General features: G+C 33.4%; 1 long non-coding RNA gene across 7 annotated transcripts; it reads right to left on the bottom strand.

Moving 5' to 3' along the window:
- Nucleotides 1–232: 232 nt before the first annotated feature.
- On the bottom strand, nucleotides 233–7,276 carry LOC145570575 (uncharacterized). Of its 7 annotated transcripts, XR_014096521.1 has the most exons (11): nucleotides 7,119–7,276; nucleotides 6,380–6,484; nucleotides 5,553–5,659; nucleotides 5,050–5,110; nucleotides 3,892–3,969; nucleotides 3,601–3,671; nucleotides 1,777–1,893; nucleotides 1,605–1,645; nucleotides 1,299–1,389; nucleotides 1,160–1,203; nucleotides 233–789 (listed from the first exon to the last, which is right to left on the bottom strand). It is a non-coding gene; the product is annotated as an uncharacterized LOC145570575 (long non-coding RNA). The 7 variants fall into 7 exon arrangements; XR_014096516.1 differs by having other exon boundaries at nucleotides 1,605–1,893; XR_014096518.1 differs by having other exon boundaries at nucleotides 1,299–1,645.
- Between the last annotated feature and the right edge of the window lie 1,508 nt (nucleotides 7,277–8,784).

The following is an 8,784-nucleotide window of genomic DNA, read 5'->3' as shown; positions in this document are numbered from 1 at the left end:
GTGATGCGTTTAAAAATCACCCATCTTACATACTCCTCTTTAATAACCCAGAAAATAGGATGTTTTCACCTTTAAAAGCTTAATGTACAGTTATTGAAAAAAAAAAGAGCTTAATGTACAACCAGCCAACAATATGACATGCAACAACTTCCACTCCAAATTATCCGGAACAAAACAAATTTATCATGTTCTTAGATTGTACATGTATCCAAAAGAGCATATTAACTTAGTTTGACAAGAATCAAATCAAGCTATATCAAGCACACGATCAAGGAACCACAACAACAATCAATACTGAAAATAACGAGATATTTTAAGTATCTTAGTTTGATGTGTACAAAATTGAGCCTTTGGGCTGATAAATTAATTACAGTTGCCCTTTTGCAAGAAGATGCCCCATCAAAACCTGAACATACTCAGGTAAATCCATTTAATCCTAACTAAACCCCTGGAACATTCTCTAGCTTACAAAATCATTACACCATATATATTACATTAGCAATCTGGTACAAAATTGTTTTCTTTTGAATCTACCTTAAATTCCTCCACTAATTCACAGCAGGAAGAAGATTTGAACAACAAAAATATAGTCATGACTTCTGTCCATCCGATAATCTTGTTCTTTTCATATCACTCAAACCCTCCGGTGTCTTCACTTTCTCCACAACCTCGGCAACTTGATGGCTTCCATCATCAACTTCAGCCTCAGACTCGGGCATTATCTCCCTATTCCTAGTGTTAGTCTGAGAGGTTTCCTTCTCACACACTGTTGACCCTTCTCGTTTTGGCCTGATCGCATCACATACAGGTGAATAATATATACTAAACAGAAGAATAATTCTGTAGGTTACTATATTGAAATTATAAGCATAATTTATCAAGTCTAGCATGCAACAAATTACATGACATAACCCCAAACAACTATGATTCAATAGGACATAAGACGAAAGATTAGGGAAATTTACATCACAGAATCAAAAGGTTCACAACAATAGATTCGTGTTTTACTGAGCTCATTAGACACTTATGAGTGAAACTATGCAGTCAATCTATGCTACAAGATAAGCATCATGTATGCTTAATTACAGTGCACCAAAGTAATAAAGAATAGTCAGAATGGAAAGCTTTTGACTACTCAACAGTCAGAAGGAATGCTTACGTAGTTGAGCGTGGTTGAGGAGATTTCTTGTCAACGAATATGTCCTGGGTAATAATTAAATTAATTATTGTCAGGACTTTAGTACAATGATTTGTAATGAAATAGAGAGATGTCAAAGGGAAGGGGGGAGAACACCTACGATATCAGTTGGAATTTATTTCATCGCCTAGGATTTCCCATTGTTCAGTTCTCAGATTTAAAACCTCCTCATCTCCATCATCATACTCAACCTGTATACAAGTCAAATAAGACTACATCATTAGTTGAAGAGAACAATAGCCAAAGTATCATGATGCTCATGGTAATAAAAGATCACAAAAAAGCAATATGCAAAATGTAAGAGGATGACCATGATTAAAAACAACAGTGAGCTAGACGATGCTGTAGCATAGGAGAAAAAAATAGCAGCCAAACTGACATGCAAGTACTCTAGGAAACACCTCACCTTGTGCTTTTTTGTAACAGTGTCAAATGATGAGATAGTGCCTTCATAATACAAAGAAAATTCTCTATTTAAAAATGGATCTAAAAATGTGTAAAATATAACAAGCCAAAAAGCTACAAAGCTCAATATCATTACTCCGTACTATATATCTGTAAACACTTATCAAGCTCACTTTTTGTTTTGCCTGAACGACAAGATAAAGAAAAGCGATTTGTTGCATTTGAAGTCATAATTATCATCGCTATATGCTTGATGCAATGAACTGTAGTTGCTACCTTAGAGTATTAACCTGAAAGAGTCAGACCAGAACTCCAATTGATCAAAACCAAATATTTCAGTTGAAAATAAGGAATTCTTGATATCACACTCGTAGTGGCATCATATAACTTCAGATAGTTTTCTTATTTTTGCAAGCATACCTCACTGCTTTATCTATTAACAGACATTTATTGATCCCTAATCAAAAGCATAAAGTTTAATAATAGTATAATACAGGTAATATATTACAAGATTACAAGTTCAAAATTACATAAACTACAGAGGAAATTAAATGGATCGCTGAGCACTCTGGTTATAATTTACTTCGTATAATAAAGTAATACATGGCTGTCCATTTTGGATCAAGAGTGCCTTATAAAGGTGTAATCATTGAAGATAATTTAAAACAATTAGCTCAATTTTGAAATCATTAAATCTTTTAATAAACAATTATTGGAGTCGTCTTTTTTACATGAAAATTACCGAAGAGCAACAATTTCAAGACGGTATGCATGGGTTCTTGACTCCTCTGCTAGGCAGAGCTAATTTTCTAACCACCTTCATTAAGAAAATAATCAATTAGAGACATTTAACAATCTGAATCAAATAAATAAATAAATAAAGCCCTAACTTTAGAATGCAGAGAAATCAAATCCCTATTTTTTACCGAATTGCATCAAAACTACCCCAAAATAAAGAACTAATTGATTTAAACTGGAAAACTACAATTTTAAAACGATTTGAATAGATTCGAGAAAACCCCTCAATTTTAAACGAACTCAACTAAATCAGAAGCCCCCGATTCCTTATCAAATTAATTGAGAAATTCTCAATTTTAAAATGAACTAAACAAAGGAAACCATGGGAATGAAGAGATACCTTAGTAGCAAGTTTCTAAGTAAGAGCCATTGAATTAGTTATCCATATATCAAGAACACACGCACAAGTACTCAATTTAGAAAGGAAGCACATCAGCTCCAAACAAAACAAACAACCCTTGCAGCAGCAACAAGCACAGAACAATGATACCCGAGAAGAACACAAGAACAATCACACCACAACAACTAACTCACAAGCACCACACAGCAATCCCACACACCACCATAACACGAAGGGAAAAAAAAGACCTTGGAAAACTCCTTACATTTGCACACAAAGAACCCAAGATTACCTCTTGAATTCTAACAAGGATGAAAAAAAATGAGTGTTTACAGTGTGACCATTGCAGAGACATCTAACCAGCAAAACTCTCTCCCAGATTTATCTATACAAAGTTAAAACCTTAGGGGGTTTCTATACAGTAGTAGGTTTGGTGTGTTCCATATTTTCCCTAAATTAAAACATGAAGCCATTTAATTCAAAGGCAAACTTTATAAAGTTAAAGTTGATATATAAGAGAGAACCATTAAAAGTGGTTTAAGGAAAAGTGTGTTGTTTGTTCTACTTCCCACAACCCTTCATAGCAAACACTGCCCAATTGCAGGCTCGTTTTTTACAGCCATGCCCAACCCAACATGTAACCCATAGATCATATTAGCGACGACATTCAACATGATAATACCTTCAGAGGGGGGGGGGGGGGGGGAGGGGGGAATCCAACCTAATGTACAAGGGTAGTCATGGGCTGCAGTTCTAACGAATACTTTGTGTGTATAAGAGCCATACACCTCAACATATTTTACAAATCCCATAGCAGCACACATCATAGTAAGTATAGTCGTGAGTCAAGAAGGATTACCACAGCAAGGATAGGAGGACCTTTCCCTGAAGAAGCAGCATGGTTTGGAGCCACATCCTACCTTTTATCCCCTGTCATAAGACAAATTGGGAAGATTCAAGGCATTGAGTGTATAAGTCTTATGATCTCGTACTTTATTGAACACAAACCACTGTAAGTAAAACGAATTAAAACACTATATAGATTGCAACTGCATGTTAGAATTTTACGAACTTGATTAGTATTATTAGAGCATGCTACATTTAACATAACTAACTTCAACCACCCCTGCCATGCACTCGCAGACTTTACCTGAAAATGATTCACTTGCACCTTGACCATCTAGCAGCAAAATCGATAGTCTCCCAAGTAATGAAAACCCCTAGCAAACTTCATTAAGAAAATGATCAATTAGATATTGAAAGATTTTAATCAAATAGATAAATAAATAAATAAATAAGACTCTGACTTTAAAATGCATGGGAATATAATCCCAATTTTTTACCAAATTGAATTAAAACCACCCCATAATTCTGAAATAATTTTTCACCCTCCATTTCTACATATATAGTAATTAAAGCACCGCTCATAATCAAGGTACAAGAAATACAACGAAAAAATAGGGAAATGAACACAACCTTAAAGGAAGAAACAATGAAACCCAACCAATCTTCAAGAAATAATTACTCATACATCACTCATACAAAAGAACACAAAATAAATAAATTTCAAACTGAATTTAACAATAATGGTGCAAATATAACCTAATTCTGGCAGCTGATCTAGCGTTTGATGGTTTTGCCATTTTAAGAGTTTAAATGACTGAAATTGGTTCAGATTGTGATTCAGATTTTTGTATCAAAATAGTAAGAAAATTTAACAACAAACTGTTAAATGTAGCCTTTTTCCTTTTATCATTCCTTAATTGTGGGTAACTTTCAAGCTACAAAGTAATTAAGTAATAAATGACATAAAAAATTGACAAAATGAAGCTATGTTTATAAGAAAAAACAATTAAATTGTACGTAGTTGGAGGCTTGAAATATAGTGGTGTAGTTTCTTCATTTATATATGTATAAGAGTAATCTTCATTTATCTGTCCATTTAAGTAACAAGTGTGACCACGTTAGTTTATAAGAGTAATCTTCATTCCAAGCTACAACTTCTTCAATAGAAAACTACGAGTATTAGTAGGTCCCACATGCCAATTATCAAAACAAAAAACATTAAATAAATGCAACCCCAATTAAACTTCTTGCATTAGTATCATCATTAAACGTGAAGCTAAGTAGCTTTGTAGAGCCACATAGTTTCGTAGAGCAACAACTGATATTACTCTAAATTGTTGAAATCATCATTAAACACCCTGCCATAAATCAATGAAAAAGTAATATATAACATAAGTTTATATAATATCTTCGATACACTAAAATCTAATGTGAAACGGTAGAAAGTACTAATTGGACTTACATCTTTGTTTGCAATCACCACATCTTTTCCAATCTTTGCATTCTTGTCAATTATGCAGTTTCTAAACAGAGACGATTAGTAGATTAGTCAAAAGAGAAAACCTTCAATCACATATCTTTAATAAGTACTGACACTGAAACTCCTTAAAGCTTCCTCTTCTTCATGTACTCACTCAATACAATATCATGACATACTTTGTATATCCTTAACAATAAGAGGTTGAGAGTTGAGATAGACCGGACAGCGTAAACTATTTCCAACAGAGTGAGTGCAATTGAATCCACTCAATTAGTAGTATTATGTTGTAGACTTGTGGTTGCATATACAAGACTTTAAATTCAGAGGCATTTACACAAAGTGATGTAGATATAATTCAAAATGAGGCCTCGATAACCACATCCATTTAATAACTATATTTGACGCGGTGAGCACAATACATATACAACAAGATCAAGTTGGAAGAGAAAGGGTGACAGGAGAAAAAAAATAAAATTGAGAGTTACCTAATTTTGGTGTTCTGCCCAACACCAATAGGAACTTTTCCTTCAGCAAGTAAAGAAGCGATTTGTGATTCAGTTTGGTAGTATTCTGCACCCATCATCATGGTGCTCTAGAAACAAAAACAGGAACTTATTGAATAATTGATATTGCCTAGCCTCTAGGCAAGTAGGAAAAACCTCATATACTATTTCACATAAAATTAAAGAAAGCATACAAAATATCCTGAATTATTCAATGTAGGGGTGTCTTTGTAATAGCACCACAAAGAACTGTTCATAAGAACAGTATTTTCTTTTGCATATTTTGTAAGGTCTATAGATAACATGTACAATATATAGAAGCTACAAAGCAGAGGCAGCTGAGATCAATAACAGCTCACGTCAAGGCTAACATATCGGCTATTTAAGCAAGAATTTAGAAATTTTGCAGCAAGTATTTGATATACAAAGAAGTTGACAGCTGACACACCAAGATCAAAGAGAAAATCCAGTAAATCTGGTGGCTGCATGCAAATTGGTGAAAGTATATTAATTAGACGATTGTGCTCATATATTGAAAATTAGATACACCATTACCATAGAACGTATTTATACCTAACCATCACATAGATAATTACTGAAGTAAGAGCAAACAGAAAAGCATTGTGGTATCTACAACAAACCATTGTGTCTTATAAGACTTCAGAGCTACAATATAATTCTTGATGCAAATAAAAAATTAATATACATCCATTCCTAAGTAATTTCACCTTCTTAATAATCTATATATAGACTCAGATTCTACATACAACTCCAAATCAATAATTGAGTTTCATGATAAGTATAAGTACCTTAATATCCTCATCCACACCAACTTTTTGAGATGCAATGATAGGTCCAGAATCCAGTGCTCTAACAGTGAAAGCTAATGAGACTCCAGTTTCCCTAACACCATTCTGCATAAATTGAAACACCCAAACACATACATATTAAATATTTGCATGCATGATGGTAAATAGAAAAGAAACATATATTATAATTAAGAAGAATTACCAAAAAAAAAACATAGAAAAGAAAGGAAAAAAGAGGAGAAACAACCAAAAAAAAAACACAGTCAACATTCATATTAAAAATTAGATGAAAATTGAACCAATTTGAACAAGAAAGAGAAAGGAGAGATAGAATTGTACCTGGAGATCAACAATTCTATTACAAATCAGACAATAATACTACTAACAATAATAAAAAAAATTCAACCTAAAACAAACAATAAATCACTCAAATTCAACCCAAAAAAACCACCACACAATCAAAGAAGGCACTAAAATTCAACCCAAAAAACGAAAATAAATAGAACAAATAAGCCCTTAAAAAATCGAAAAACAATCGAACAAATAAACCCAATAAATCGAAAACAAATCGATCAAATAAACCCCATTAAAAACGAAACAATTTCGCACAAATACACCCACAAAGATTCAACCCAAAAAATTCGAAAACATAGAACATATATCCAAAAAATCCACGAAAATCGAACAAGTAAAGCCTAAAAATTTGAAACTAAATCGAGAAAGAGAAACGAGATCAAACCTGATGAATGTGACGATCGGAAAATCTTCCACAACCTCAGACTCGAAAAATCGTCGAAAGGAATGATAATACAGAGGTTTCTCTCTCTAGGTTTCTCTCTCCTTCCCCTTTTTCCATCTGAGATGCAAATACAGAGGGGGAAATGGAACAGCAGCAGAGTAAAGGCCAAGTAAGGGTGAGGGAGTAAGTCGGTTGGAGAGCAGCAAGCAACAAATAATAGGAATAAGGGGCAAAATGGGCAATGCATTAATGTTGGGGGCAAGGCTGTAATAGCACCACAAGGTACTATTCACAGCTACAGTAAATTCTTTTGCATGTTTATAAGGGTTATAGATATTAACCATTATATTAAAATTTTCATTAAAAAAATTAAACTCTTATAGCTTTTATAATGTCACACTAACTTTTATTTCAACATAATAACCTTTGTTTTAATATAGTGACTTTCTTTTATTAATAAAATAATCATATTGTCTCTAATGTTAGTGGTCCACAATAAATTAGTGTGAACCAGGTTCAATTAAGAATTTAACTAATACGTTTAGATAAGTTCAAATAAAATCAGATAAGTTAAGACAAGTTCAGATAAGATCTGATAAGTTCAGATAAGTAAAAATCAAATAAATAAAACTCACCCTTAGTCCAAATAACTTGCTCCATTGTTTTCAAAAAAAAAAAAAAAAAAAAAAAAAAAAAAAGCTCCATTTGTCCCTCTTTTTTCAATAATGTTCATCAAGTAAGTCTTGTAGAGTTAGTTTCTACGTAAAATGTCTCATTTGCCTTTGCTCGTTTCAAATGATGATGTCAACGTGATTTTCTTTACTTAATCACCATGAAATACTAACTACTTTCACTGCTCCTTTTTTTTTTCTTCATTTGACTTTTCATAGTCTCCCTCCATTCCATCAAAGGCGCATCTTAAAAGTTGAATAATGAACTAACTGATATGGATTCTGGGAAAGAAGAACTAACAATTATACCTCATTATGAAACTAATCAAGGTCATATCTGGAGTTGGGCATGGGCCCAGTCAGCCCGTGGGCGGCACGGGCACGGCACGATAGCGGCCCAACACGACACGGCACAAAGAACGAGGAGTGGGCCATGGACCGTGCCGTGAACAAAAAAATAAAAATTTTGACACGAGCCCACGGGCGGCACGAACATTTGGACCGTCATCACAGTCTACCAACACGACCCATAATAATAAAATAATTAAAAAAAACTATAAATAGAAACAATAAAAAGAAACATTATTAAAATTAAAATAATAAAAAAGAACCATAATAATATAAAGAACTATAAATATTAGAAATAAAAATAACAAAAATATTAAAATTAATTAATTAATAATAAAATTACTTAATTAATAATAAAAATAATGGGATGACCCACGGCCTAGCACGACCCAGCTCGCGTGGGCTGGGGTGTGCCATTTGATGGCCCGAAACTGCACGATCCACCTTCTGGCACGACGAGGCACGGCCCGCGGCGGCCTGACATGCATCTCTAGTCATATCACATGTATAACTAAGTGAACTGAGGCTTCATAAGAAGGATTTTTGTACAACAACACCGTACCCTACAAAACATTTCATAAGAAGGATTTTTTTTTTCTTTTTCTTTTTTTTGAATTTTTAGGAAATTTGATTGAAAGGATTTTTAA

Source organism: Chenopodium album, chromosome 12 (assembly GCF_948465745.1).
Source record: "Chenopodium album chromosome 12, dcCheAlbu1.1, whole genome shotgun sequence".
Lineage (NCBI taxonomy): Eukaryota > Viridiplantae > Streptophyta > Magnoliopsida > Caryophyllales > Amaranthaceae > Chenopodium > Chenopodium album.
Note: the sequence above shows the minus strand (reverse complement) of the source record. Positions and strands in the feature narration are given on the sequence as shown.